An 18631-nucleotide genomic window follows, 5' to 3' on the forward strand; every position below is an offset into this window, starting at 1 on the left:
TGTGTTGTGCACGAAAACCATTCTGGCTCTGATCAAGAATGTTATTTCGAGAAAGGTGGGCAGACAAGATGGAGTTCACGTGTGCCTCAGTAACCTTGGCGGTCCAGGGCAGGAGGGAGATGGGACGGTAGTTTTCTGGCAATAAGGGGTCAAGGTTAGGCTTCTTTAAAATAGGGCTGACCACTGCCTGCTTCCAGTAAGAAGGGACCACGCCCGATGTGAGCGATAGATTGATCAAATCCAGTAAAGGTTCACGACATAGGGGAGGAAGAAGTCTGAAAGAAATATTAAGAGGACAGTATTTTGAAACCTCCTTTCTTTTCTTTCTTTGTGTTTATCTCCTTGGACGTTTCCTGAGGACAAGTTGTCTCCGGAGGACGATTCGAGACTACCAGACTAGTCCACCTTTGCCCTTACCCAGGAGAAAGAGAAAATAAGGACTTTGCTCTGATTTCTGAAACATAAAACATTAAGAAAGAATAAAACCAACATAAGAATAACCCCTCTGTCTCTATTTCATTCCTTTCGCTCGGGTCTCGAGCCCACACATTTCCTCCTAGATTTTAAAGTGGTCAGGAATGCAGATCTGGTCACTCTGTTACACTGAAGTTGTAGCCTCCTAGACATTGGGCCTGATACAGGATTTATATTTCAGCAGACAGGATATCCATCACCGTTGTGACGGAGTAACCCATCTGCCAAGATCTAAATCAGGCCCATTCTGTTCTTTCCTTATCCATTCACATGTTGAATGGGTGGAAAATGCATGCAGGTGCTCTGCATGTTACAATTGTATCATCTGTGCTATTCCTGAACCTCCCTCAGCAACAGTGATATACGTACCAGGCATTCATTGGGGTGAACTACATCACCAACTTAATGAGTGATGTGAAACATCACATACTTTACAGCACTTTACTGACACAACGCTATGGGACACCCATAGGTCTAGTAATAGTATTATGGAACATGTAAGTAGTAGCCAGTTATTAGGTCAATTTCTCCCCACACTCCTTTTCAACAGATGCCTCACTTTCTTACTCCCCCTGTTAAAGCCTCCCTCCCAAAATTTACATTCTTCTTCTCCTCACCAGCAGTTCTTGCTTCATCTCTTTCCATCTCATCATTCGTCTCATCGCAAGACTCACTACAGTGACTAATGCAAAATGATGACCCCGCAGAATGCGATAAGGTGCCCTTGAGACTCCAATAGATCACACATATTAATTGGCTTTGGTCTCAATGGGGGCTCCCTGAAGGGTTGGAGGCCTCCGAAGGGTTGGGCTTTGTGGCTCATTTATCCTTCAGTTTTCTACATATCTAGGACTATCTGGGCCCACCACCTGCATAGGACACCCTCACTAACATCCCACTCTGATTGTATCGCACAGAAGCTTTCCTCTGTCCTGAACTGTTCCACTTCTCACAAGCCACCCATTCAAGGCTCTACCCACTCACCCACAACTTTGAGTCACCATCAGCGTTCCATATTCCCCTCTCCAGCACAGTTTACCACCTCCTCTGGCTTCATCCATGTGTTAACCTCCTAAGGCACAGCTAGGAGATGCACTGTGACTAGGCATGTTGACAGGGGTCTAGTGTGTACTATGGTCTAAAATGGTGCATCAATCAAATACTCCTGTTTTTATCAGTTTCAAGAGGTCTTTCAATATGAGATTTCAGCAAGATACAAGCATCCCCGCCCTTTTCAATAGACTTTTCCAGCAACCGTTCAAAATGACCATCACACAAAGATAATTCTCTTTGGTACAAACTCGGCCCATCACCAATGTCTGAAACAACATGATGTTTTAGGCAATATCTCTGTCCTTTCAACTAATTAGAATTGCTTCCAATGGGCCACAGTGATCCCACAGAGGAGCAATTGAGAATGTATAGATTTGAAATAAAATACACATTTCTAGACTTTACCACAATTAGAATGCTGAGAAAAGAGATTTGAATTACCCCCATTTTTCTTTGTGACAAAAATGTTTACTCAATGCTAAGCCCTTCACATGTGCAGGATTCGCATGGGAGGAATGTGTCTGTGTTTTGAAGCAGCCAGAAGGTCCCACATCTCACATATTTGTAAATGTGATTCATTGCTTGATACATTTACTCTGCAATGTCTGGTGTCCAGTCCTGGCCAGAAACACACACAGTGGTCCACTCTATGGGACCTTCTGGCTGATTAGGAGCTCCTACGCCAGACACATTGTAACACTGATGTGATTTTTCTTTTTGTATGTTTTTCTTTCCCTTCTTGCGATCTAGGTTGGATAACCAAAGATAGGATCCAATAGGTGGTACCACTCTACTAGAGGGGGGCCTCTCTCAACTTTCACTACAGGCAATTTTTCTGATCCTGAAGAAGCACCAGGGTTCTCTGTCCAAGACGTATAGGGGCGTAAAACATGTTGACCAATTCTTATACTCACATTCACATTTGACTACTAATGGACATAAAAATCCACTAGTAGCACCAACCATCTGTTTTTTTAATCTTACAGAGGACTCCACCCACTAAAATATCATTGTACCGATATCCCCAAGGCAGTATTATACTCTCTCGCTTCCTGAGAAGCACTTGCTCACACGCATCATACGGTGAGAATATCAAAACATCTCTGCTAAATTCACCCCTAGGGAGACCCGTAGGGCAATGCAGTGCCGGCCCGAAGAGGGGCATCCGTCCTATGATGAAGTGTGACATCCCTTGGGATGTGTGTGGGCAACAAGCAATAGTCTTGTAGACTATCCTATCTATATCCTAGATACTCTTCTTTCTTTTGATCTTCACTAGGAACAGTGACCCCTTCCCCCATTTGGAGAATCAAATGTTTATCATGCCAGTTCGAAATGGCAGTTTCAAACTGTACACACAGGCTGCAATGGAAGTCCTAAGGCATGTTCAAAGGGCTACTTAAGAGGGTGGCACAATCAGTGCTGCAGTACCGTTAGTAGCGTTTAATTTACAGGCCCTAGGTACATTTAGTACCACTTAACTAGGGATTTATAAGTAAATTAAATATGCCAATTGAGCCAATGTTACCATGTTTTAAGGAGTGAGCATATGCACTTTAGCATTGGTTAGAAAAGGCAAAGTTCACAGAGGCCTAAGGCCAACAAAAACGAGATCAGCAAAAAAATTGAGGAGGAAGGCAAAAGATTTTGTGGAAAGACCACCCCAGGACTGACAGGTCAAACACATATAATTCTGACTTGGTATTTGGAAGGGACACCCTAAACATGGCCCTCCAAAATTATAAAATGGTATTTGGTCACAAACCCAAATTACCATTTTTTAGTGTTACCAAATCACAATTTGGGTTTCATACATGACAAAAGCCTCTTTATCATTGCAAACATCCAGATTCTGTGAATTGGATTGTTTGTGCTTGCAAAAAGGCTTCATGCATCTGGCCCAAATATTCTAAGGTTGTTTTGCCAAGCAGCATGGTAGCCACGGCGGGCAAATTGTGAGAGAAATATCAGTGTTATAGTTTTATATTAGGACTCTACTCTTTCAAGGTAAGGGGAAGGAGAAGGAAAAAAAGGATGTGGTCAGCTCCACAAAAGCAACAAGTATGTGTTCCTTAAAATTGGTAGGGTACATGGCCACATGCAGAGGGCAGGGATCCAAGAGCTCCTCTGTGGAGGGTTTCATTTAGATGGGAAGGGGAGAGACTTTAGAGGGACAATGCCGGTTCCACAAGGATGACTCATAGATACTTAACCATTTCTAGTGCTGCAGGGGATCTGATATGACCTTAAATAAGTCTGTTGGAACACCCCAGCTCAGTAGAGGTCAGCAAAGGGGATATGAGAGACAAGTGTAAGAGAGAAACAAAAATGGAACATGAGGGGTTTATGCAAGTGGTTTGTGATGGCACACATTAATAGTTGGGGGAATGATTTAATAAAAGGATAGGCCATACTGGTAAATAAACCTCCACTCAAGCCATTTACTTGTCTACAGACCAATATTCATCACCATTAGTGACCTATACAGAGGGCTGAAATGGGCAAATTACTTTTGCTCTCTTTGCAAGGAACAAGACTCCTGTTGAAGCATGATGCCCTTGGTTTGCAAAATACGCTGTACTGAGACTAAAGTGCACTGTGAAATAATTAATAGCAATGTTAGCACTCTTTGTAAGTAGAAAGAAATTATAAATCTTCCTCTGACTTGCTCCTCTATGGTCATTTAAGTTTCATTACCAATACAAATGGTGTTGCCTAATAGGGCTGAATTGTAACTATGCCAAAACATAAAAAGCAATACTGAGTCAGTATTTTCTAAAGGTTTGCATAACACTAATACATTGATAAACAATAGAAAAGCTACGCAGTTTATGTTAGGAATCAGTTTATGATTAGGTATCTGGTATTAAAGAGCTGGGTGATCTGTATCTGTATAAAGCTTCCTGACCTTTTTCGTCATCCCCACCCTTCCAATCACCGTCAATGTGGGAATTCCAAAATATGTCTGCGTGTCTAGGAATAAATGTTTATTAGCAACAATAATAGGACAGATGGTTAAATGCTGCAAAAGATTCTGGTTAAGTGTACTGTTGCCACACCAAATCGTTTCTATTAGATCTATAAGAACAGCTCAGTGTGTTGATCCCACTGCAATGTAGCTCATTAGGAAAATCTCATGCCTCTGAGACAATTATGTAACCTGCAACACCACCTCAGGTATGGCAGCTGTGTTTGGACAGAAACATCCCTCACATTGTGATGGATGTGTACCCCTGCCCTGAGAGCCCCAACTTCTATGATGTCCGGATCCCTTGTACTGATTTTTGTTGCCATGGGTGAACACGGATCATTGGTGTGTACCATGGCAAAAGCCTGTCTTATGGTTTGCAGACTTTTTGAACTGGGGGGCGGGGGGGTGCCCAAAGCATTGCCCTCACAGTGGTGGCAGCCTAATGAGTAGTGATCAGTAGGAGAAAACAGGCATTTTTACCTGTGTCACTGGAGTGAGGCCTACAGGGTCACTCATTTTAAGTGCTGCTGCTATTTGTTTAAATCGCCTTAAGTCATCATTCCAGTGGTGTGTAGTGCTGCCCCATGCATGTGTGTTATATACTTGTACTGGGTGTATGTGTGCCTGTAAATGGTACAATACAGGGATGGGGCAGTGCTGGGCAGTGTGTGTGTCATTTACAAGTGCTTCATGTATGTGTGCCTGTGAGTGGTACAATACACAGAACATGTAGTGTTGTGCAGTGCATGTATGTTATATACATTTGCTGGACGTATGAGTGCCTCCTACGATTAGAGTATACTGAACTGCGTTTTATCTCTAAATCCTAAATGGACTTTTTTTTAGATGATAGGAGGGGTAAATTCATATATACTATACAAGAACTTTTCTTCACTTACTCAATAAGCCCATTCCCCTTTAAAAATGGTTGCACAGTTCAATGCAACTACATTGACACAAATTTAGATTGAGTTATTGTAGTAGAGATCCAAAGTCCATCAAAATTAATAATCTTTTCAGTATTTCAGTTAGTAAAACAATTGTTCTAATCAAAGCTGTCAGCATTAATGGAATAAAGTTAGAATTTGAAATACAGAGGTACAGAACCCAACACCCATTGGTAGAAGGATAATTCTCCAGGTTAACAAGGAAGATCTACCCTAATCGAGGGGTGGGAAATTTGAAGTCTCTAAAGGCATTGTCTGTTAGCTAATGAGAGATTCTATTTCAAGATCAGTTCTAATTCAGCAAGGCAAGCTCAGTCCATCTGCTGCTCAATGTAGCATAGAGCCATAAATCCAAAAGTAATTAGCAAATCCTTGAAGATCAGTCAGCATCGAAAAGCAAAGTGCGTTTCGTCCCCTAAGGAAAACAAAATGAATTGAGTGTGATGTTTTTGTCATGAACGAGAAAACAAAACTTTTGCCCTTTCTTTGGGGATTCATCTTATATAAGATTTCTTACAAATATTCAAGTCAGGTGGTGTCACTCCATCATCGAACGACATCACCAGTCCAGGATATAGGATTAACTCATTTAAAAAGTGGGTACTTCATCAAGTATTCCCATGCACCTTATGAGAACATAAAAGTAGAAGTTCATAACTACTGCTGAAAAGAAACATAAAAGTAACATACATCCTGCGGTTAGCATAGCTTTCAGGGACTCAATATTCTCATGTGAACCGAATCACATATTGTCCATTGGAATGTTCACTCTGTAAGCACGGATAAATAACAATTTCTAATATCACTAGTCCATTGTTATAGCTCAGAACAAGTTTAAACAAGTCACTCTAGCATGAAGCATTGCTCGATTTCAGATTCAAATTATTATTTTCATAAACCTCATTAAACTCATTTGAAATCTAATTAATTTCATGAATCAATGTTAATTCTCATATATCTTGTTAACTACACATTATTCATGCCAAGGTATACTCCATTACTGCAAACCATTATTATTACATGAAACCATAACATGTTTATGTTTCAACAATTTCTTTATTGTTTCCATTATTTCATAATCTATATCACTTCTAATATCTTCACCTAAAATGTCAAGCTTCTAGCATGTATTTCAGTATCAATACTGCCACATTTTTCTTTTTTTCTCACTAATGTTGTTTACCCATAGCACTTTTGTGACACCAGGGCATAACATTCTCTCGACAATTTATATGCAAGTGTATAAAATGTGCATGTATACTTTTCTTTATTTTATAAAAGCACTCTTTTACTATGCTTCTGCTACTCTAATCTCTTTTTAAAATGTATTTCTATCTAATGTTTGCAAAGTGTGAAGTCTCCGAATTCCTGTTTCATGTTGTTTGCGCATTGAAAATTAGTTTCAGGATTTATTCGCCATCATATGTTATATGTATATGCTGGGTGTATGTGTACCTGTGAATGGTAAAATAGACATATTGGTGGATTGCTGCATTCTTGTGATCTGGGTAGGACACACTGGAGGATGGGAGAGCCAGCCTCCTCAGTGTACCTTCAAAGGGTATTTTTTGATTTAGAGAGATGTCACTGGTAAAGGGCATTGGCACATCTCAGGAAGGAGATGGGGCTGATAAGAGTATTATAAAGAGTAGGGGTGGGGCCTTGGGGTAATATTTCAATACACATATCACTGTGACTGACATACATGTGTGAACCTCTAGTCACTCCCATGGCCTGTGTTGTGGCGTTATCAGATTCGGAGTTGCTCTTGCTGTGACAGAATTATTTTTGGAGGAAGGGCGTGGCTAAGGAGCGGCACCTCAAAAGGAAGGACGCCCCTAACATAAATATCAACTAATCTGACTGCAAATCACATTTGGGATCTGGAAATGCTCTATAAGAATGTGAGCTTGAGGCCCTAAAAGAGGCCAACTGTCAAGCAGCCAGTCAAGATGTGCGAGGAGAAGAAGCTCTGCAAGACATCTACCTGTGACCAGGGTGGGGGGCCACAACCTGACAGTCTCCCAGCTGGGTGAGGAGACACTATTCAGGTAATCTAAGATCACCTACCACTGGAGCCTGGAGCATCAGTGCCTGCCTGCTTGCCAAGACCAGTGTGCCCTGTGAGAAAGAGGAGAGCGTTGGAGAGAGTGATGTCCAGTGGAGGATCCTGGTGATTGGATCCCTGTAGCTAGGTGTGAGGATAGAGCTGCTTCACCGATTGGGTCACTGTCTATGTGCTGCTTAAAGTCATTGACCCCCATATGCCAGAGGAGGGCCACAATGAAGTGAGCTGTGAAATTTACAGCACCGATCAGCTTGGGTAGCCCATGTGCAAATAGAAGCCAGCAACCCCAATTGCCAGATGGAGCCTCCATGAAAAGTGTGGCTGTATCGATTGGGTTATAGCCCATGTGCAGAGTGAGGACAATGAGCCTGGATGCCAGTCGGGGCCACCAGGAAAAAAGGCAAGGAGTGTGGTCTGGTCAAGATGGTCATTGAGAGGAACAGGCCACCATGGAGACCAATGCAGAACCCATCCCTGACTGAGTACCAGCACAAGGAGTGTCAAATCCACCCCAGCACCTGTGGGGAAGATCCAAGGAAATTTAACAACATTGGAAGAGCGTCGTGGACCTCCCCCGGCTGTTGCCTTTGCAAGATCGCATGTGAGGAACTTGAGGACACCTGACCACTCCCCATGAGGAACTCACCAAAGACAGCTGCTGCAGCTTCAGCATCCGTGAAGAGGGAATGCTTGGAGACTCCGGTCATGCAGGTCCTGCTGGTAAAACTGATTAACATGCCAAACTGCCCTGGGTGAACTTGGCTGCTATATAGTTCTTCGGTGCTGGAACACTTTGACTTAATAAGAGTCATAGTGGGACTCCTGAGACTTGGACTACTAGTTGGGCTTAACTTGAATACCGCATATAGTAAATGGGGAATAACCACCAGGAAGAAGGATGTGTGATTTGGAAGCCTGCCTGTTAAAACACTACAAACGTAACAAAGAAGGGTGGGGTTCTAATCAGTAAGGCTGAGCCATTTAAGCAATAAACAACAAAATTGCCAGTACTGAAAATTCTTTTTGAACAATGAATGCCCAAAGGTGCACAGAATCAAATCAAAGGCATCCGGGTGGGTTCTGTATCAAAAAATGACTTTAATTTAATTTACATCAGAGCAAACACATCGTTTTTCATTTAAGTGTGAATCTCATTTTTAATAATACACGCAAAACACATTTCATTACACAAATGATTAATACAACAGAACAATTAACAAAACGTTCAAAGGACAGATTTCTTTGGTGACATTTAAACAAAGACTGGGACCACATTCAACCCAAAACATAGAATCACTGAACGTTCATACGCAAAAGACAGTGCTTAATGAAGAAACAATATTAAAGCATCAAACAGTGTGAATGTTTAAACCAGTCATGCTTCTGCATGAAATAAATCAACAGAATTGTTCTCCTTAAATTTGGGCAGAAACCATGACATAAATATGTGACCATACTTGCTTGGAAAAAAGAGAGAGAGACTGGTTGACGCGTTTCGAACCTCTCATCAATTAATTGAGTCGTTTTTTGATACAGGCCCCACCCGGGTGCCTTTAATTTGATTCTGTGCACCTTTGGGCATTCATTGTTCAAAAAGAATTATCATTATGTGTTAAAACACTACAGCCCCGACCTTAGGGGATTGTGTGCATCGTTTGTGAATGCCATACTTTACTTTGTGTTGTTATATAAGCAAATCAAGTATTTGACTGGACAATAACTTATTGCTGTTGGACTTGTTTTGAGTTGTGAGCCTCTGTTCACCGCCTTATGTCTCCCCCCCCCCTCCCCTGGGAAGCCTTAGACTGCTCAACCCAAGCTACCACTGAGAGTCAAATGCTGAAGGGGTACTTGACCCAGTTATTGAGGATTCATGGAAGGATGGGCACTGGGACATCAGGGGTAAAAGGCCTCGATCCCGACTGTCGGGCTTGGTACCTCCTGCTTGCCCCGAGTACTCTAAACGGAATTCTGACAAGGTATACTTGAAGATGACTGGCAGGTTTTGCAAAGGTGAGAAATAAAAGCGCAATGTAGCAAAGTGACGTTGAGTGTCACCATTATCTTTTCAACTGACAATGTTAGCACTTTAATTCCTTGCAAATATAAAGAAAAGTGGAGGCAAATATGCATTCTCGCTTCCTTTTGGTTCTCAAGGGAATATATTAACGCGTTGTGACTCATGCTGCTGAAGCAAGCATGTGAAGTTTGTAAGTTAGTAAACATGCACTACGTGGCGCTTTTCTCTAAAGGAGATCTTCCAAATGTGAGTGGCAGTTGCAAGTTTTGGCGGGAGCAGGCAGCGGTTCAATGGAATGCTACATGCGCCCCCCGAAGTTCTTCTCCTAGTGCACCACATTTCTTGGCAATGGACTTTGAAAATATGAACACAGGTGGCAGTTTTGTGTACTTTGCAGACATCCATTCCTGCAGTCATGTTCTTCCGTAAGCATTCGCAGAATGCTGAACTCTGCCCCATTCTATTAATGAGGCAAGATTTCTGGAGGCACTGGTGAGTGTCCCTTACATCCTGCGCCGGAATGATGCATAGTACACAAATGTGGCAGAGTGTCTAAGATGATGCTGACACAGCGATATGACCTCGACAAATATACAACTTGCTCTTTGCTACTTACGGGATACTTGTAAAATCATAGCATTGGGCGTGGTCTGGCCACGCAGGAAGATGGCCGCCTGACGAGTGAGCTCCGTCGCGGGATGGACCCTTAACGGAAATTTCTCACCTCATATCGGCTTTGGAGTCCTTTTCTTGTGCCCTGCGGCAGCCGGAAGGTGGTGGGCACGATTTGGGCGCGTTTTCTGCGATGTGACGGCGAAGTCTCCCTGGTACTGACCGCCTCGATGACGGGGCTGTGTAGAGCTGCATGTCCGGCGAAGCCTGCCTGACGTATTTCCTCAGGCTGCCTCTTCTTCCTCTTCAAGCCGCGCCTCTGTTGCTCACGAAAAGCGCCTGCCCCTGTGAGGCCGCACCTCTGTTGCTGCTGAAGAGCGCCTGCTTCCTCATGAGGCCGCGCCTTCGTTGCTGACGACGGGCGCCCGCCTCCTCATGAGGCCGCGCCTTCGTTAATGTTGTCGGGCGCCTTCCTCATGTAGGCACGCCTTCGTTGCTCCTGACGAGTATCTACCTCCTCATGAAGCCGCACCTCTTTCAACTTGCCTGCTGCAATACTTCTTTCAGGAATATCGCCTGACAGGAGTCAGGATTTTTGACGTGTTGACGCTCTGCTACTGGTAGGACTACTTCCTTCTATAATCTTGTTGTGACACTTATGCCACCCACCTCACCCAGTCAATGTGCGCCTCATCAGGTTAGCAAGTAAACTCACGACTCATCACACTAAACTGATCTCCCAAGCTGAACTTTTTTGCCTTCTCAGGAGTTGTCTCACCTTTGCTACAGCTGCAGTTTCGCGCCTTTTTGACTTTGGTTACAGTCGGCGCTCCATGGCTTCCTTTAGCGCAGTCTGTATGTCTCACATAAGAGTGTGCCTTCTTCCAATGCCATTATAGTGCCCTTGTCAACCTTTTCAGTTAGGCTGTGCATTCTCTGTTTTGACCATGACTACCTTGCATTCTGCAGCCTTGTTTATTTCGCTGTAAATGTAACTGTGCTTATTATCGCCATAAGCGCGCATATGCTGTTTCATTTTATCTTACTTCTATTTAAGTGCCTTTGAATATAGCGACAGGTGATATTATATTCACAAATGTAATGACATTGTACTCATGGTTTCACATTTTAGTGTCTAGAAATGCGATATAAGCTCCTTTTAGCTTATTAATGTCATATATATACAGTTATTAATTGTATTACTTCTGCATGTCTTGGTACTTCACGGTATTTTTCTACAATTACATATAAGCATTCCCTAACAGCAAGACGGCTTTACGTACTTTCAAAGTTTTTATCAAACATTCTCCTCAAATGTCTGCTTCTAAGCAAGGAAACAAGGCTTCTAAACCACTTCTTTTTGCAGAAGCTCTCAAGCAGTCCACTAATATGCCAACAAAAGGCAATGCCTCCTCTCCTTCCGCTTCACCTCAGGCTTCGGCCTCTAATGGTGGGCAGGCGTCGGCGGCAACTTTGCAACGTATCCTGCACGAAATATCCGAGGTTAGTCGTCGATTAGATGACATGAACCTTACAATTACATCACTGGCTGAGGAGACTAAATCAATTAAGACAGAAATCACCAACTTTCATACGAAGTTTGAATCCCTTGATTCTAGAGTTCTGGCAGTGGAGAATCGATTGGAATCTCTTCCAAATCAAGACCGGGACCTTTTACTCTTCCATAGTAAACTCATTGATTTGGAAGACAGAAGTAGGAGGGACAACATCCGTTTTTTTGGCTTTCCAGAGCGCATTGAAGGGCAGAGTTCCAGTGTATTTCTATGTCGTATTCTCCCAAAGCTGACTGCCATTCCTTTCAATCCACCTCTGGAGATACAGCGGGCTCATAGAATTGGCCCTCCACGTGGTGATCCTGCCGCGCGTCCACGACCGATTATTGCCTGTTTTCTTCGCCATGAACAAACAAGACAAATACTGTCTGCTGCTCGGCTTCAAGGCTCCTTCTCCTTTGAAGGTCATCGCATTTTTATGGCAGCGGATTTCTCCAAGGAAACTAATGAGCGGCGGAAAGCCTTTCTCTCCATGCGACCTCAATTACGTCAGTTAGGTATCAAATATGGCCTATTTGACCCTGCATGCTTTCGCGTTACCAAAGATGGAGTCTCTAAGGACTTTTTTGACCCAGAGCATCTTCAACAATTTCTGGACCGTCTTCACCCTCAAGAGATGGAGGTTCTCACCACATCTTCACAGCAAGTTCAGTCCCAATCACCCTCTAAGTCCTCTACTACATTGTCAGATGGCAACAGGCGCCCTCCTAGTAGCCCCCGACTTCGGGGTAGGGACCTTGAACGACTTCATCGCTCACAAGAAGATAGGAAATCTGCAATACAATCGGTTTCGGCTGCTACGTTCTCACAAGATTTGCAAAGAGACAAGTCACGTTCTCCTCTTAAAACTCCTTCAGATGCGGACTGAATAATTCTCTCCCTCCTGAAAGTTGTTGTCTTTAATCCTATTGGCAGTTAACTGTAGACTCCTTTTCCTTGAGAGTCTTATTTCTATTGTTAATTATTTACCACATTTTTGGCATGTTTTGTTATTCTTATAATATCTGCTTGTCCTTTTTTACCTCTTTCTTTCTAGCTCTCTACTTTATTTCTTTTCTCCTTCATTCTGCTCTCTGTTATTTCTCTGCCTAATAATATCACTCTTTCTTCTTCCTGTATTCATTGCTCTTCATGTTACAATTTATTGCTTAAATATTTCTTAATGATTCTGCATTTACTTGGGCGCCTTGGCGTCTAATGGTTTGATTACAGTTTTATTACTCTACTTGCACGCTTGCATGTTGGTCTATGCTTATTTATACACGCATTTAATTATTACTAGATTCCTCCTTCTAAGTAATACTGCTTCTTAATCTCTATTTTGCTCTTTCTATCTTTTTATCGTACCTATGTTCTTTTTCACAATGCTTTTCTGGGCTTTCCTTCTATATCATTATTACTCTCCTAATCCTTTTTCTTTTTCTGTGGGGTCTTTTCCCGTGGCGGTGCTCTAGTGCGCCCAGACCCGCGGGTAACAGTTTTCGGTCTCTTGATCTCTCCTTGTTTCTACTCAATATTTTATAGTTTTCCTTATTATTGTATCACTTCCCTAAATCTCATCTCCTTTCTTCATTATTCTTCTTATTGTTTCCTTCATGTATCCCATTTAAATTAGAGTATCGTTTCTATTTATTTTATTTCTGTTTTCCCTTCCTTTTGTCATTTCTTTTTCTTTTTCCTTTGTTTGGTTTAACACGTTGTTTTGTGCTTTATTCTCCTGTTTCTGATATTTGCATTGTCCTAATATGGCAAAGACACATTCTCTTAATGCAATTACTTGGAATGTACATGGTCTCACCCATTACATAAAACGGAAGAAAGTTCTCTCCTACCTTCAGACTAAGCATGTAGATGTAGCCTTGCTTCAGGAGACCCATTTGGATGCTCTAGAATCAGACAAACTTTGTAGAGATTGGGTGGGCAAGGTTATACATAGCAGCATTCAACAGGATGAATCCACGGACGCAGGTCCCCTCCGCAAGTGTGGAGTCGCAATTCTCCTTCGTAAATCCCTTCCAGTCACTGTCTCTAAAACATGGTCAGATGTAAATGGCCGCTATGTATTTGCTAAACTTAAAATTGGTGAGTCTCACATTTGTGTAGGGTCTGTATATGCCCCTACGGGTACCAAAAAAACATTCTTTCTTCAATTATCCCGCTTGTTGCTCGAAATTAATGCATCGCAATATTTGATTGGTGGAGACTGGAATGTGACGCAAGATTCCATTCTAGATAAAACTGGCCCATTAGATAGGGGCAATGCGTCGGATAGAGCTTTGCTAGGTGACATCATCTCAGATATCGGGTTGGTTGACCATTGGCGTTTCAGCCATCCAACAGATAAGGAATATACTTTCTTTTCACCGACTCATGGTACGTTTTCTCGTCTTGACTACTTCCTCATCTCACATAACGTAGTTAAGTTGGTCACCGATTCCTGCATTCTGGAAGCGGCATTGTCTGACCACTCTCCGGTTCTCCTTTCCCTTGAGCTGGGACTTTCTAGTCCTGGACGTAAGCCCTGGCGAATGAATATTCAGCGCCACAGGACTCCTGTTGGTAAATCCCAACTGCAATCACATCTTCAAACTTATCTTTCTACTAATCAGGGGTCCGTGACCTCCAGCAGGACTCTTTGGGCTGCAGCTAAGGCTACTTTAAGGGGACAATTAATGCGTGATGCAGCAATCGCTAATAAGCAAAATGCAAGGAGACAAGTTGAGCTCGAACATGACATACAAACCTATTCTCGCCTATACATCACTTCTCCGTCCTTACAAAATCGTAAATTGCTTGAACAAGCCCGAATGGCCTTAAACAGTCTTTTTACATCTAAAGCAGAATACGCTTTACAGAAAATGAAAGATCGACATTACGAGCAAGGGGAAAAGGCGGGAAGGTTACTAGCTGCGCAGTTGCGTCAAAGGGAGGCATCTATGGCCATCCCGGCCATCAGATCTGCGCAAGGACACTTGTGCACAAAGCCCCAAGACATTGTTAATGAGTTCGCCTCCTTTTACGAATCCCTTTATACTTCTGATAATCAAATGGATTTGGACAAGATGACGGCATTTCTTGCAAAGGTGCATCTCCCTTCTCTCTCAGCGGATGGCAAAGCCATTCTTGAGGGTGAAATAACTAGGGATGAGGTTTCCAGTGCGGTCGCTGCCCTGCCCTACCACAAGGCCCCTGGAGAGGATGGATTTCCTCCTGAATTTTATCGGTGGGCAGGTCACAATATTATTGACACTCTACATGCCGCATTCCTGGAGGCGGATAATGCATCTTCATTAGGCCCCCTCTCTAACAAAGCTATTATTGTTGTGCTACCGAAGCCAGGTAAAGATCCCCAGCTTTGCAGCAGTTATCGTCCCATTTCTCTGTTGAACTCTGATATTAAAATCCTGGCTAGTATCCTTGCGTCTCGTTTGCGTAAAGTCTTGCCTTCTTTGATACACCATTCCCAAGTAGGCTTTGTACCGGGACGCTCTTCCCGGAACCATCTGCGTTCTCTGGCCCATGCACTGTGGTCGGCTCAACACCTTACAGATGATGCATTAGCCCTTTCACTTGACGCAGAAAAAGCGTTTGATCGCATCGAATGGAACTATCTCTTCACGGTCATGGATAAATTTGGCTTAGGTTATTTATTGATAAAGTACGCTTACTTTACGATCATCCTTCTGCTCAAGTGAATTGTGGTGGGTTTCTGTCTGACACCTTTACAATTAAGAGAGGGACACGCCAAGGTTGTCCGTTATCCCCCCTTCTGTTTCTTTTGGCTATGGAGCCTTTGGCTGCTACCATCCGTCAATCTGATGAGGTTTCTGGTATTCCCCTCCCCATTGGACATTCCAAAATATACCTGTATGCTGATGACATCTTACTCACCCTTACTCGTCTTCCTCGGTCGATCCCTTCTCTTCTTCAAATTATTAATGATTTCTCTTCCTTTTCAGGTTACAAGATTAATTGGGACAAAAGTGAGGCTTTACCTATTTCTAACGGTACCACAAAAGCAGCCATTTTTGGATTTCCTTTTCACTGGCAGCCCTCACGCCTCAAATATTTGGGTGTCCTAGTTAATAAAGGGCTACAAGATATGGTTACAGATAATTTGTCTCCTCTTATCTCCCAAATGCAACGGGATTTTGATAAATGGAAGGCTTTGGGTCTTTCTCTTTGGGGTAGGACTCAGGCTGTTAAAATGGTTACTCTTCCGAGATTTATATACATTCTGGGCATGCTTCCCCTACAGATTCCCTTATCCTTACTCCGGTCAGTAGATGCCCAGATTAAAACCTTCATTTGGGGTACTGCTAAGCCTCGCCTTGCTATAACTAAGTTGAAGGCTCATCAGTTATCTGGCGGAATTGGCCTTCCATCCATTGAACACTACTCTTTGGCGTTACATATCTCCCAACTCTCATATTTTTTACCTGGTATCAAAGACTTGCCACAATGGGTTCAAATAGAACGACATCTTCTATCCTCGGAATCGAATCTTACTCCTTTGTATGGTACTGGCACCAGTCGTCTCGACCCGAAAAATCCGATATTATCTGCCATGCATAAATCCTGGCAGAGAAGTCATAGGTTGTTAGGCTCAAATCCAAGAATTCATATTAAGGCTCCCCTATGGAATAATTCGGGCATTCGTATCAATGGTCGTATGTTATCCTGGCCTGAATGGCGTGCAGCAGGTATCCTCTATCCGGATCAACTTCAGCATGATGGGGATTTTAAGCCATTCTCTCAGCTAAGGGTAGAATTCGATCTTCCCCTACATCATTCTTCTAAATACCTTCAGCTCCAGCAATGTCTGAAGACCCATATGGGGTCATCGCCATGGCTACTGCAAGACTCCCCTATTTTATCCTATTTGCACATTTGGGGAAAACTTAAAGGTGTTACTTCTGGTATATACAAAAAATGTTCGTCTCATCTTTTCTCTAAATCTCTTTCACAGGATCTTCAGCGTAAATGGCAATCTCGCCTTTCAATTTCCTTTTCCGATACTGAATGGGATTTGATTCTAGAGAATTTGAACAAGGGTACCCGTGAATCAAGGCTCACATTTTGTCTTTTCAAAATACTACACGATTGGCATTGGTCTCCAGTCAAATTACACCAAGCTGGTCTTCTCTCCCATTCTAACTGCTGGAGATGTACCAATTCAGGTTGTGATATTACTCATATCATTTGTGAATGTCCTAGTATCCAATCTTATTGGGCTTACATTGGTACTACTTTAAATTCCACTATGCCGGGGGGGCGCTAGAGGGCGCACAGCGGAATGGCTGCCTCTTGAGACAGCTCCGCCGGACGGGGAACGCAAATGCCGAAAAAAAGCATGACCGGGGGCGCTCCGAAGCCAGAAAATGTCGCTGCACTGATCGGAGACTGCCCTCCACGGAAGGGGAGCACGAGAACAACTCAGATGCCCTGCGAGCCTTGGAAACAAGGACCCAAGTGATCCGCGGCGCGAGAAGCTAACGGCTCCCAAGATGGCGGCGCCCGACGACGCGAAGACGCGACCTTGCAGGTGGAGGCCCAGCCACTGAAGACCGATGCTTGTGAGTGATGCGAACACTGAATGGCCCTCGGATATCCTTTGCTGACACGCCGCGGTGGACCGGAGAGCACGGACAACGACAGGAGAGCGCTGCGGAAGCCGCGCCCAGACAAGACAACGCTGCGGACGGGCGCTGCCCTGGGAGGAGCTGCATGCTGTCCGCCGGCCTGACCGCTGAAGAGGTGAGGGTTGGGCCTCGGTGAAGCTGCACGGCTGGAGGCAAATAGCGCTGGGCGGCGGCGCCGACCGCGAGGTCGGAGGGACGCTGCGGAGGGCCGGAGTGGACGTGTACTACAAGCTGGCTGCAGGGCAATGAAAAGTCCGGACATTGGCGAGATAAATAGGCGGCTGGCGTGACGCTGCCACTGCGAGCATTACATGGTACGCGCCGCGGAGGGTGCCGACTACGCAGGCCTGCCGGCGCTACGGTGAGAGCTGGGCCGCATGGCGGTCATGGGGCACTGACGGACGGCACTGGAGCCCAGATTGGCATGCAGAGGTGAGAGCCTGAGAAACTGCCATAATACTACGACACCCCCCAATCCCACCTGGGGGGGGGAGAAGGTGCCGGTCGGTGGCTGTGTCGGCGGGACCCCAGGGGCCCAAGGGCGCAAGCGGACAAAATGGGGAAACCAGAGAAGACACAGACAAAGCTTCCATTTGAAACTAAGCGCCAGACCAAAGGCGCTGTAATGTCACCAGACGAAGTACCGGGTGCTGAGGACTCGACACCACGGGGCATGGCGGAGGCGCTGAGGGCCATCCAGCAGAGCCTACAGGATGTACATGGCAAACTAGACACTATCACGCTGCGTGTTGATAACATGGCTGTTAGACGGCGACCTCAGAGGAGCCCGGAATGGGGTCCTGACTTCCCTGAGTCCCACCCGTGTAGTATTGTAGCCGGGCACTGGCGAGAGATTCCCCAGGGGGAGGAATCTCGCAACTAGGATCGTACTTCTGGCACCACACGACACAGAGAGACCACACTGGGTATCCTCAGAACAAGCTTTATCAAATAGGTATCACTGCAAATATGTACAAGGTGAGCACGGGCTCAAGAGTCTCGGAAAGGTAGGGGGTAGCGGGACTGTCTCTGGTAACGGTTCAAAGCAGGGACGTATCCGGCGCACAGCTCACAATCCTCGAGCTGGGGGATACGTGGTCGGAGTCGGGGTCCGGCGGGACCGTGAGAGTCTGGGGGAGCCGCGAGTCACTCAGCAGGGCTCAGGTGCAAGTTCGGAGGTCTTACGATCTTCAGGGAGCCGCGAGTCACTCAGCAGGGCTCAGGTACAAGTTCGGAGGTCTTACGATCTTCAGGGAGCCGCGAGTCACTC

This window comes from Triturus cristatus, chromosome 1_2 (assembly GCF_964204655.1).
Source record: "Triturus cristatus chromosome 1_2, aTriCri1.1, whole genome shotgun sequence".
Taxonomy (NCBI): domain Eukaryota; kingdom Metazoa; phylum Chordata; class Amphibia; order Caudata; family Salamandridae; genus Triturus; species Triturus cristatus.